This window comes from Manacus candei, unplaced genomic scaffold (genome assembly GCF_025592945.1).
Source record: "Manacus candei isolate 608988 ecotype Guabito, Panama unplaced genomic scaffold, ASM2559294v1 h1tg000169l, whole genome shotgun sequence".
In the NCBI taxonomy this organism is placed as follows: domain Eukaryota; kingdom Metazoa; phylum Chordata; class Aves; order Passeriformes; family Pipridae; genus Manacus; species Manacus candei.
This window is the reverse complement of record NW_026138217.1, coordinates 1,368,810-1,382,424: the sequence shown is the minus strand read 5'-3', so window position 1 is coordinate 1,382,424 and position 13,615 is coordinate 1,368,810.

The window sequence follows — 13,615 nt, the reverse complement described above, 5'->3', positions numbered from 1 at the left end:
CTGCCCAGACCAGCCCCTCCCTGGTCCCCCCATCTCCCTGCCCCGCCCCAGCCCAGCAGAGCAGCACAGTCGTTTCTGGTCCTGCAGCAAGAAAGGGAGGCAATAGAGGACAGGGACAGTGACTGCATGTCTGGACTGCTCAGGAGATCATCAGCTCAGGCGGCAGCTCCTGCAGCCCCAGGGCCAGACCCGCTTCCCAGTGGCCCAGGCAGCTGCTGCCACGTGGGCACAAGCTCTGCTGCCCAAGAGGGTCCTGTAGTGAAGGGCTTTGCAGATGACCATGTAGTGGTCATAGGACATGATGGTGAGAAGGGCAAGTTCCGCTGTGATCAAGAAGAAAAGCAAAAAACACCTGTGCAGCTCATCCTGAGTAGGACATGCCCCTGGTGTTCCAGAGGGAATTGACCATGGCTTTGGGAGGAAGTGGGGGATGGAGCTGCTGTTGGACATGAGCTTCCTCCGGGCATCAGGAAATGTCCAAGGAGGAAAAGGCAGTGAAAACTTTGGGACAGGTTTCCTAGATCAAACCCATGAATTCCTCTGAGCATCTACCCTCATCCCAAGTATCTGCAGTCACACATATATAGATTCTGGACTGTAGAAGACAGGCTTAACATGACTTTAAGATGATTTCTTCTCAATTTTTTGATTTATTTTTCTACTGCCAGGTCTGAGAGGGGCATCGTGGAACCAAAGGAACCCTGAGACATTTCAGAATCCCACATGTGTTGGGTCTGTCTGAACTGGAGTTCATTTTCTCACTGCAGGCGTCACAGTGCTGTGCTTTGCATTGGGAGCTACAAAGGGGTTAATCACACCAGTGCTTTGGCAACTGCTGAGCAGGGCTGGTGCAGCATCTGCATTGTCAGCTTCGTCCCCTGAATCGGGGGCAAGATCATGGGAGGCGATACAGACAGGTCAGTTGAGCCAAATGGACCAAAGGGACATTGAAGAATATATGGCATCAGCTCAGCTACAAGAGCTCAGGAAAGGAACAGGAAAGGGGGAAAATCCATTTTTTTACAATACATGCCTTCTGAGCGGCTTCTCTGTGTGGTGAAGCCCTGCTTCCCATGAAGTGGCCAGGTATCGCTGCTGACAGGAAGTGATATTTTCCTCTTCACTTATGCATGCGCAAACTTTGGCTTTTGCTTTAGTAAAGTGCCTGATCTCAAGGTAGAAATAATTTTCCATCTTATTCTGTCTCTTCTGTCTGGCTGGGAAGGGTAGCAATAGAGCAGCTTGGTGGGTACCTGGCATCCAGGTAACGTCAACCCACTGCAACATTGCAGGGTCTCATGGAACCAAAGGACTGCTGGGAGACTGGGGGAACTCACGGAATCAAGTGGTCGTCGTGACACTGCCCTGCATCATAGAAGCAAATGTTCCCTGGGAAACTACAGAAACCAGGGACTTAAGGGACATCATTGGGATGTACGGGACTTCATGGAATTAAACAAACCGTGGGATATCTTTGGAACTTCATGGAATCAAAGGGATAAAACAAAAGAATTAAACCCCATGACCAGAAACCATTGGATCGAACATTTCTTTAATATGCCAGCTGGGGATTCATGGGGGTACTCTGCCATGCATGAATCAAAGAATCAGTATAAATTTCGGAGTATAAATACAGTGATGCTTGAAAGACCCTCCCCTTCACAAGCAGTCCAAAATTCTCTTCTGATTTTAGGGTCAAATAACCTCTTGAATTTTATTCGTGGAGCAAGACTGCCATCTAGCGTCCATTTCTTCTGGGAGGGACAGTCATTTTCACAGAGTGGTCTTCTCCCTTAGCAGGCCTCGTAGCATCTCTGATTGATCTATCCGACCCCTAACCCCTAAACTAAATGCTTTAGGACCAGCTAAGACGTGTCTTAGAACTTCCCATTTGCTTAAACAATGTATAATTGACTTTCTTCTTAACAGAACAATCTCTTATTAAACAAGTTTTCTGAGGCCTGTAAGCTAATTTCTTGAAGATGGGCATATGATACACTCTCTATTAGTTTCCATGTATCATCTACATTCTCTCTCCTACAACTAATTGTAGTCTTAAAAGAAAAGAAAAGACTGCTACCATGCCAAGAAAGCAAACCCCTTTGTTGATTAGGATTTTTATCTAAGAAAAACTTCTGATTTACGAAGCCATTAAGGATGGAGATCCTCTCTCATTTCAGTGTCATTGTGACAATATGGGGCCTCATGTAACACATGGAACACAGAACACTGCACATTCCCAAGCAATCAAGGGGCCATTGTAACACTCCAGGGCCTCATGGAAGACGGAGGCCCCACAGAGAGACCTCAAATCAGAGGTTTGGGCAATCCTCAACCAGAGGACGTTCAACAAGGGGAAGTGCCAGATTCTGTCCCTGTGATGGGGCAACCCCGAATGTCCGGACAGACTGGGAATGATATTCTGCATAGCAGAGCTGGAAAATGGCCTCTGGGGTCCTGGTGGATGGCCAGTTGGCCAAGAGTCAGTGGTGCTCTGGCGGGGGCTTACTGCTCGGTCACAGGAGGTTTTTCAGACACACGAGTCCTTCGCTTGCACACAGACACAGACAGTTCATGGCAGCAGGGGCAGTATCTCCTGGGGTTCCTGCTGCCACGCCAGAAACCTGGATGCACATAAGCCCTTGTGGGGTACCACCTGCTCTGCCACTATCTGAGATGCCCCACCGCCTGAGAGATGGAAACGCGGAGCTCTGTCCAAGAGAAGCACATCCCAGAGCTGCACACCTGGATTTTGCCAGGATTTAGAACCGTAAATGCAATGTGACACCGAGACACTCTTTGTCCCACATAACTTCAAGGTCTCCCCAGGAGGTTGATGGCAATTGTTCTTGCTCAGGGTCATCTCCCCACACCAACAGCAGGTGTGTGCTCAAGACTTGTCTGTGCAATGCAAACAGATACACGCTGTCTAGTTCTTCCGGTCTCTCCAAGGAAGGCAAAAGAATCTCTGTGTGCCGGGTGAGAAGCCAGTGCTGGAAGTTGTGGTTCTATTGTGAGTGCCTAGAGCGAATGGCAGGTCTGTGATGAATGCCCTGAGGAGATGACCTGGGTTTTCCAGTGCACATGGCAATAGATCACACCCTGCTTTGGTGGTCATTTATGTCCTTTGGATGTGACAGAGATGGGAAAGAGAATGAAATTTTTGAATGTGCCTCTGAGTGCCCCTCAACCTGCTACAAATGTGCAGATTCCAGTACATCCAGTTCAGGTGTGAGAAGCTGTTCCCTGGTCCTCTGAGCAAGAAGAGTTGGACGAGGGACACAGCAGAACTCGCTTACTGAGACTGCATCTCCATGAATCCCAAAGCAAGTGCGAGGGGTTATGCCACGTCCGAGTTTTCTCAGGGGAAGGTGTTTCTCCCATGCATTACCTCCCCGTGGCACTGTTGCCACAGCCCCCGACAAAACCACAAGTGGTCTTTGTCCCTAGCAAAAGTGCTCCTACTGGTAGCAGGGATGTTCCACGGGAAAGGTCAGGAGATGTTGAGCCCGGAGGGCACTGAGCCCGGAGGGATGTTCTGCCTCTCGTGCCCCTCGACCATTCTCGCAAGCCCAGCCCGACCCCGCCGGTTCTACGGTGCAGAGCACGGACCGCTGCTGCGCTGCCGCCGCTGTCGTCCGGCCTCCGCCTCCAACCAGCACCCGAGGAGAGCCCGAGAGGCACCGGCGCCTGTCCCAGCCCCGGGGTGGATTTGTCGGAGGAGGACAGGGGAGGAGGCGGAGAGGAGGCGGCCCACCCGGAGCAGAGAGTCGGGGCTGGTGGGGGCAGCGAGGCACCGGGAAGCGGATGGGAGGCTGCGGCGCTGTCGGGGAGTGGGACTGGCGGCGCTGGTCGCGGTTTTGATCTGTGCGCAGGGCTGGCGGCCGGAGATCGTATCCATTCCTACCGGCAGCTCCCGGGTCACAGTCCCGAACTCCTCGTACGCGCTGCTAAATTGTCCAGAGAGCTGCGGACGACAACGGGGTGGCTGTTGGTGACCGGAGACGGTCTTTCCGCCGTCCTCTGGTTCTCCGGACCCCATCGTGAGAACGCGGCTCTGTATTCCTGGGCCCTGGAGGACACGGACTCATTGGCGCTGTCTTCTTCAGAGATTTCAGGGGATTCTCTTAGAAACAAAACTCGGTTAATTGGTTCTACGGCAGAGGAAATTATCACCCCTATGAAAACATGGTTTTTCATTCCTACACAGAGCGCAGGCTTGCGACAGAATGCCTGAGTGCAAAGTGATTTATGCAGCACAGGGCATCGCAAATCTGGGCATCCTGCAGTCAGCTGCCATGTGTGTCCCTAGCTTCTCTTGAGGCATCGTCTCCTGGTTACTCTGATCCACTCCAGGCAGGAGCCGCGATTCTCTGGTTCATGAAGATCTTTCTCTTTGGATAGGAGGAGGGGTTCTTGCCTTGCCTGGAGTGTGGAAAAGACAGAGATTAAGGGTCCGCAAGATTTGGAGTGTCACTCGTCAAGGATCTGAACACTACATCTCGGACATGTTCTGAAAAGCTGTGAAGGCAGACAGTGCGAAGGAGCGAGGTGTAACCAAGCCAGACCAAGCGTTAGAGGTGGTGAGAGAGGAAAGCAAAGCAGTAAGAAAGGAGAGACCTCCAACCATGTAACCCTGGCCTCAGGAAGGATGGTTGCAGGACCATCCTTCATTAGCCTCTCAGTAAAACTGCAGAATTCTCAGCTTCCTCTAAATGTGTTATCTCTCCTCTAATACTTAAGATGGTAGAGAATTTTCAGGAGCACACAGGTATAAGGAGAGTGGACTCGATATTGCTCTTCTACGTGGGAAGCATGTGAAAGCCTCTGTTTCCTGTGGTGTGATGGGTGCCTGGGATCCCTCTGGACTTGGTTTAGGGAAGATGCTGGCTGTAAGGCTCTCCATCTGCCAAACCCCCAGACCTTCAACTGCCCTGGGTGGGCCAGGTCTCTCCTAACTCCACCACTCGCAAGCGGCACTCTGGCAGTTGCCCCATGTGCTCCCTGCTTGTGCGTCAGGGTCTTCATCCTGTTCCCTGCTCATCCCTCAGTACATTCCCTAGGGCATATGCTCTCCTTGCCATCGCTGGAGCTGGGATATCCAGCAGCCCTGCTGGAGTCACGTTCCTCTCAGTCTTTGCCTTTTTGCAGAAGAGAAAGGCAAATCTAGAGACACTGGGCTGCTGCCCAGCAGGTCTCATCTCCCTTTCCCGGGGAGCTGGGAGAGAGGCATTCTTCCCAGGCAGATGAAGAAGGACAGGGGAAAAGCCACAGAAGCGGACGAGACACGTGTTCCCCGAGGAAGCTGCAAGCAGCCCAGAGAGCTGAGGACAGCAGGGGAAGATGTGAAAGGTGCTGAAGGGTAGAAGCCCGGAGCTCCCAAAAGCATATCAGTGGGTGTGCACCAGAGCAGGCGATTGCTACTGGGGAGGGGAGGACTGCACTGCGAGCTGACTGGGAACAATCTCTGCCCATGAGTGAGATCCCAGAGCCAGGCAATGCTCAGAATGCCATCGGCTGGGGGAGTAATACGGGCTGTTGCTTGGGGAGGGAGAAACCCAAAGAGAGCATTTGAGGTACTGAAAGTACAGTTCATTTCTTGGCCCTCCTGCTTCCTTTGCTCCCCCTCTAAGAGATTCGTTTCTGGCAGCTCTCTTCTCTCGGCACAGGGTGGAGATTTCTGACACTCTCGGTAAAGAGGCAGGTTTGTCTCAGCATGAATTTTGGCTAAATCGTCGTCACTTTCTGCCTGGTACACCTTCTCTCTATATCCCAGCTTTTCATAAATGCATTCTTTTTCCTCCCAGGAAATAGTCAACTGCCTTTTCAGACCCCGTGGGGGAATACAACTGAATAGAGAAACATCGCTGCAGATAATGTACTTGCTGTCTTTCATGTGTTCACTCCAGGCGATCTTACTTCTCTAAAGAAATAAAGAGGGAAAGAAGAGAAAGCTCAGGCCTCCTTCTCTCTCTCTGCTCGCCACTTCAAGTTCGCTATCCATCTCCGTCTGTCCTCTCCTCCACATGCTGCCACCAAAAGATATCTCGGCTCTCTCTGCAGTCACACATTTCTCCTTTTCTAAAGAAAATCAGGAGATAATTCCAAAGCTGCTCCAGGTCTATCAAACTCTCATCTCACTAACTTTATTAATGCATCCCTTTCAACCTGCAGTCTGCCTCTGGCACGACTTCCAGTTTTCCTCGGCTGGCAACATATTCAAATCTCTCTGTTTGCAGTGGACCATGGCTTACGGGGGCTTCGATACACCGGGAGACCGATATACGTCTGTGGGGAGTGGAGCTGTCAGCAGGAGCATTTCTGCTGGAGACAAATAGCACCTTAGTTTTAGACTTGGTCTGTGGCACCAGTTCTACGCCGAAGTAGTGCATGGGTGAAGCACCTGCCCATGAGAAATCACGGTATGGCATCTCCCACCCGCTTTGGACCAATGGAGATACAGTCTCCGTGATGAGATCCCAGTTGTGTCACTTCTCCTGCTCAGAAGACTAGGGAACACCTGAAATATGTATGCTTGTCCTGAAAACAGAGAGCTCTAATTATTTGGGCAACCTGGAGTAAACTGGAGGTCGTACCAGAGGCAACCTGGAAGCAGAATCTGACGCATTATTAAGTTTAGTGAGATGAGGATTTGATAGGCCAGGGGTAAATTCAGTGTTCTAGCACTGGTGCCTCTTGCGCTGCACTGTGCCTTTTACGTCACTTGGCACCCAGGTACTCAAGCCTGTTCTCTTTGTATGGCTGAAAACCCTGTTTTAATAGAAGCGCTAATACCCAACTCGTCTCCATGACGGTGCCCGGAGAGCCAGAGGACAGTGGAAAGATAATCACCCGTCACCCACAGCCGCCTCGTTGGCGCACGCAGCTCTCTGGACCATTTAGCAGCTCTCTGGACCATTTAGCACCGAGGAACTCGGGGCTGTGACCCGGGAGTTGCCGGTAGGAATGGATAAATTCACCGTTTCGTATGTTGGCGTATGAGCACTTGGTGATTTCACTGCTCTCGGTGGTCTCTACCAATTGGTCCTGCTGCACCTGGGCTCTACCTGCAGACACTGGCAGGGAGATGAAAAAAACCGTCGGAAGTGTTTTTGCACTGGATGTTTTTTCCCAAAACAAAGGGCACAGCAACAGTCAAGCCAATACGGAGAAGACTTTTAAGAGGATATAAAGGTGTGTAGTAGTTGAAATGTCCATTAATATTTGCTGGAGAGAGGTGAGCGGAAAAGAGAAGTGGATTGGTGAAGTCACTGAAGAATGGAAAGTTGCGGGATTAAGCCAAGCGAAGAGAGGAAGAAAAGTAGGAAAGGGGAAGGACGGACTGCACGAATTCACAGAAGGACAGAGAGTAAAGCAAGGAAAGAATAACGGCTCGACAAAGAAAAAAGTGATGAGTGTTCCCTGGGAATACTTTATGGACAAGAGGGAGGGAGGGCTGGGAAGATAGTTCGGGAGAAGAGCTTTGTGAAGAACCTACCAGACAGGAGGGCAGCCTCGAGGAATATGCACGTCCACCTCAGAGGGCTGTCCCGGCCACTACGGTCTCCGGTCACCAGCCCTGCGTACAGATCACAACCGTGGCCAGCGACACCAGCCCCGCTTTTCGACAGCGCCGCAGCCGCCGATCCACTTCCCGGCGCCCCGCTGCCCCCGCCAGCCCCGACTGTCTGCTCCTGGCGGGTCGCCTCCTCTTCACCTCCTCTTCCTTCCTCTCCCTCCTCCCCTGTCTTCCTCCGACAAATCCGCCCCGGGGCTGGGACAGGCGCCGGCGCCTCTCGGGCTCTCCTCGGGTGCTGGTTGGAGGCGGAGGCCAGGTGACAGCGGTGGCAGCGCGGCGGCGGTCCGTGCTCTGCACCGTAGAACCGGCGGGGTCGAGCTGGGTGGCAGGGGTGGTGTTTGGTATCGAGGATCTTCAGATTGACAGACCACGTGCTTCTTACACCGCCATCGTCTCTTCCCTCACATCTCTCCTTTGGCACGTAGAGACTCCGGAATTGTCCTCCAGGGCAAGCACTTGCCAGAATGTTCGAGGGGCACGAGAGGCAGAACATCCCTCCGGGCTCAGTGCCCTCCGGGCTCAACATCTCCTGACCTTTCCCGTGGAACATCCCTGCTACCAGTAGGAGCACTTTTGCTAGGGACAAAGACCACTTGTGGTTTTGTCGGGGGCTGTGGCAACAGTGCCACGGGGAGGCAATGCATGGGAGAAACACCTTCCCCTGAGAAAACTCGGACGTGGCATAACCCCTCGCACTTGCTTTGGGATTCATGGAGATGCAGTCTCAGTAAGCGAGTTCTGCTGTGTCCCTCGTCCAACTCTTCTTGCTCAGAGGACCAGGGAACAGCTTCTCACACCTGAACTGGATGTACTGGAATCTGCACATTTGCAGCAGGTTGAGGGGCACTCAGAGGCACATTCAAAAATTTCATTCTCTTTCCCATCTCTGTCACCTCCGAAGGACATAAATGACCACCAAAGCAGGGTGTGATCTATTGCCATGTGCACTGGAAAACCCAGGTCATCTCCTCAGGGCATTCATCACAGACCTGCCATCTGCTCTAGGCACTCACAATTGAACCACAACTTCCAGCACTGGCTTCTCACCCGGCACACAGAGATTCTTTTGCCTTCCTTGGAGAGACCGGAAGAACTAGACAGCGTGTATCTGTTTGCATTGCACAGACAAGTCTTGAGCACACACCTGCTGTTGGTGTGGGGAGATGACCCTGAGCAAGAACAATTGCCATCAACCTCCTGGGGAGACCTTGAAGTTATGTGGGACAAAGAGTGTCTCGGTGTCACATTGCATTTACGGTTCTAAATCCTGGCAAAGCCCAGGCGTGCAGCTCTGGGATGTGCTTCTCTTGGACAGAGCTCCGCGTTTCCATCTCTCAGGCGGTGGGGCATCTCAGATAGTGGCAGAGCAGGTGGTACCCCACAAGGGCTTAGGTGCATCCAGGCTCCTGGCGTGGTGGCAGGAACCCCAGGAGATACTGCCCCTGCTGCCATGAACTGTCTGTGTCTGTGTGCAAGCGAAGGACTCGTGTGTCTGAAAAACCTCCTGTGACCGAGCAGTAAGCCCCCGCCAGAGCACCACTGACTCTTGGCCAACTGGCCATCCACCAGGACCCCAGAGGCCATTTTCCAGCTCTGCTATGCAGAATATCATTCCCAGTCTGTCCGGACATTCGGGGTTGCCCCATCACAGGGACAGAATCTGGCACTTCCCCTTGTTGAACGTCCTCTGGTTGAGGATTGCCCAAACCTCTGATTTGAGGTCTCTCTGTGGGGCCTCCGTCTTCCATGAGGCCCTGGAGTGTTACAATGGCCCCTTGATTGCTTGGGAATGTGCAGTGTTCTGTGTTCCATGTGTTACATGAGGCCCCATATTGTCACAATGGCACTGAAATGAGAGAGGATCTCCATCCTTAATGGCTTCGTAAATCACAAGTTTTTCTTAGATAAAAATCCTAATCAACAAAGGGGTTGGCTTTCTTGGCATGGTAGCAGTCTTTTCTTTTCTTTTAAGACTACAATTATTTGTAGGAGAGAGAATGTAGATGATACATGGAAACTAATAGAGAGTGTATCATATGCCCATCTTCAAGAAATTAGCTTACAGGCCTCAGAAAACTTATTTAATAAGAGATTGTTCTGTTAAGAAGAAAGTCAATTATACATTGTTTAAGCAAATGGGAAGTTCTAAGACACGTCTTAGCTGGTCCTAAAGCATTTAGTTTAGGGGTTAGGGGTCGGATAGATCAATCAGAGATGCTACGAGGCCTGCTAAGGGAGAAGACCACTCTGTGAAAATGACTGTCCCTCCCAGAAGAAATGGACGCTAGATGGCAGTCTTGCTCCACGAATAAAATCCAAGAGGTTATTTGACCCTAAAATCAGAAGAGAATTTTGGACTGCTTGTGAAGGGGAGGGTCTTTCAAGCATCACTGTATTTATACTCCGAAATTTATACTGATTCTTTGATTCATGCATGGCAGAGTACCCCCATGAATCCCCAGCTGGCATATTAAAGAAATGATCGATCCAATGGTTTCTGGTCATGGGGTTTAATTCTTTTGTTTTATCCCTTTGATTCCATGAAGTTCCAAAGATATCCCACGGTTTGTTTAATTCCATGAGGTCCCGCACATCCCAATGATGTCCCTTAAGTCCCTGGTTTCTGTAGTTTCCCAGGGAACATTTGCTTCTATGATGCAGGGCAGTGCCACGACGGCCACTTGATTCCGTGAGTTCCCCCAGTCTCCCAGCAGTCCTTTGGTTCCATGAGACCCTGCAATGTTGCAGTGGGTTGACCTTACCTGGATACCAGGTGCCCACCAAGCTGCTCTCTTGCTGCCCTTCCCAGCCAGACAGAAGAGACAGAATAAGAGGGAAAATTATTTCTACCTTGAGATCAGGCACTTTACTAAAGCAAAAGCCAAAGTTTACGCATGCATAAGTGAAGAGGAAAATAAAAAGATTTTCTCTCTACTTCCTGTCAGCAGCTATACCTGGCCACTTCATGGGAAGTAGGGCTTTACCACACAGAGAAGCCGCTCAGAAGGCGTGTATTGTAAAAAAATGGATTTTCCCCCTTTCCAGTTCCTTTCCTGAGCTCTTGTAGTTGAGTTGACGCCATATATTCTGCAATGTCCCTTTGGTCCATTTGGCTCAACTGACCTGTCTGTATCGCCTCCCATGATCTTGCCCCTGATTCAGGGGAGGAAGTTGACAATGCAGGTGCTGCACCAGCCCTGCTCAGCAGTTGCCAAAGCACTGGTGTGATTAACCCCTTTGTAGCTCCCAATGCAAAGCACAGCACTGTGACGCCTGCAGTGAGAAAATGAACTCCAGTTCAGACAAACCCAACACATGTGGGATTCTGAAATGTCTCAGGGTTCCTTTGGTTCCACGATGCCCCTCTCAGACTTGGCAGTAGAAAAATAAATCAAAAAATTGAGAAGAAATCATCTTAAAGTCATGCTAAAACTGTCTTCTACAGTCCAGAATCTATATATGTGTGACTGCAGATACTTGGGATGAGGGTAGATGCTCAGAGGAATTCATGGGTTTGATCTAGGAAACCTGTCCCAAAGTTTTCACTGCCTTTTCCTCCTTGGACATTTCCTGATGCCCGGAGGAAGCTCATGTCCAACAGCAGCTCCATCCCCCACTTCCTCCCAAAGCCATGGCCAATTCCCTCTGGAACACCAGGGGCATGTCCTACTCAGGATGAGTTGCACAGGTGTTTTTTGCATTTCTTCTTGATCACAGCGGAGCTTGCCCTTCTCACCATCATGTCCTATGACCGCAACGTGGCCATCTGCAAAGCCCTTCACTACAGGACCCTCCTGGGCAGCAGAGCTTGTGCCCACGTGGCAGCAGCTGCCTGGGCCACTGGGAAGCGGGTCTGGCCCTGGGGCTGCAGGAGCTGCTGCCTGAGCTGATGATCTCCTGAGCAGTCCAGACATGCAGTCACTGTCCCTGTCCTCTATTGCCTCCCTTTCTTGCTGCAGGACCAGAAACGACTGTGCTGCTCTGCTGGGCTGGGGCGGGGCAGGGAGATGGGGGGACCAGGGAGGGGCTGGTCTGGGCAGTTCCAGTGACTAGAAAACCCCAATGTTCATCTGAAGTGTAGGAGTGGGCAGGGTGGGAGCATTACAGGGTTGAGGTGGCTCCAGGCTCTGGGAGAGGTAGCAGGAGCCCAGGGAGACACTGCCCCTGCTGCAATGAACAGCCTGTGTGTGTGCCAGGGAAGGACTCGTGTCTCTGAACACCCCCGTGTGTGCATCAGTCCAGCTCAGGGTTGGACACCTCTCAGAGCCCTGACACATTTCTCTGTGTGACTCCAGGAAAACCCCCGCTGTGCCAGGGAGTTACCAGATCCTTTGCTGTCACCCTCCTGGTGTCCTGTGTAATGATGAAACTAGAAAAGGTGATCATCATACCCTGGTAATTTTCTAAGAGGAGAAATGTCACTGCTGGAAAGAAGTGTCACTGAAGAGGTGAGAAGAGGGAACATCATTGTTTCCTTCAGTCTGTTCCACAGTAGGTTCCCCTGGAGCGCCAGGGACACCTGTGGGGAACCCAGAGGGGAAGAGAAAGGGCTGCCTTTGGCTCTTGCTGTGCTGCTCAGCTGGGTCGGGCTCCTGGCACACAGGGAAATCCTGGCAAGCGGGCAGCACTGCAGAGAGACAGCTCTGCCCAGGAGCAGCTCCTCTGCACAGCCCAGCAGGGCCGAGGCCACTGCCTGTAGGCACGAGAGAAGAGAAGAAAGGCAAAGGGAGGTTAAAGGCAGCAGAAAGATGGGAGGTGTTCAGCTGAGACACAACTTGGGGACACAACTTCACACTCCTCTGCAGAATGAGTCTACAGGTGCAGGGCAATGTCGCTTGTGTTCCTGGAGGAATCTCCTAAAGCTACCACATCCCACAGCCTTGCACATCTGTCAGGACTCTCCCAGTTTCTCTGTTGCGCCGGAGGAGGATGTTCTCCAGGGCAGGCCTTCCCTGCAGCACCGTCAGAGGGACAGCGCAGGTGGGCTCCTTCTCCCAGGGATGGCTGCGGGGTGGGAAGGCGGGGGTGCAGCCAGGGATGCCCGGGGCTGTCCTGCAGAGCAGGGTCCCTGTGCTCCGGGGTTCTTTGTGCCAGGGCCGGGACTTTGCTGCCTGCTGGGGTCAGGTCTCATCCTGCCTGGGTAGTTGCCCAGCCCTCTGCAGGGAGAAGCTGTCGGTGGGTGGTGAGAACCCCAGCAGGAGCCAGGCAGGTTCTTCCTGTCGTTGGATGAGGTGTGTGTGGCCAGGGCTGTGGGAGGTCAGGGCTGCTCCCAGATCCAGATCACACCAGCACATTTCCAAGAACACTGTCAAATGGGAAGGACAAAGCACAATTATTAGGAAGGAATGGAGCTTTTCTGAGGCAGTGTTTTCAGTTTCCTACTCCTGAGGAATCTGGGGGTTGAGAAATGGAAAAGGAGCTCCCATGTTGGACAAGTCACTGAGACTCCTGAGCTGTAACTTGGAATGCACAAGTGCTTCTGTAAGCAACTTCCTAAAGTGCTTTCGGCCTCTGCTCTGCTTTTGACAGAAGCAGCATCACTTCTGCTGGACCCATCTGCTTTTTCTTTATCTGCCCTTTTCCACCTGCAAAAAGAAAAGTTGCCCAGTCAGTGCGCTGCAAACAGACAGGTTTCTCTCAGGTCACAGTGAGTGCACAGACATTCGGATGGAGTGGTGACAGGGAAGTCATGAATGGATTTCTGATGTTGAGTCTACTGTTTTGAAATCAGAAAATGTGGTGTTGAAGTCACTGTTAGCCTTTGAGAGGGAAACAGGAGAAAAATCGGATAAATTTGTTGCTAAAAATGAGCTGCTTCAAACTGAGGTAGACCACCTTAAAAGTCTTGTTAAAATTTGGATGACTATGAAACAGTCAACTCACGGATTACCCCCATCAATACTAGACAATGCCCGCAGTATAAAGGCATAAAGCCCTCCCAGCCCCTCCAGGAACCCTCAAATCCCATCCCGGTCCCACAGGACACTCCCAACTTCCCCTTAAACCCTCCGAGGCCCCCAGACTGCCTCCCAGACC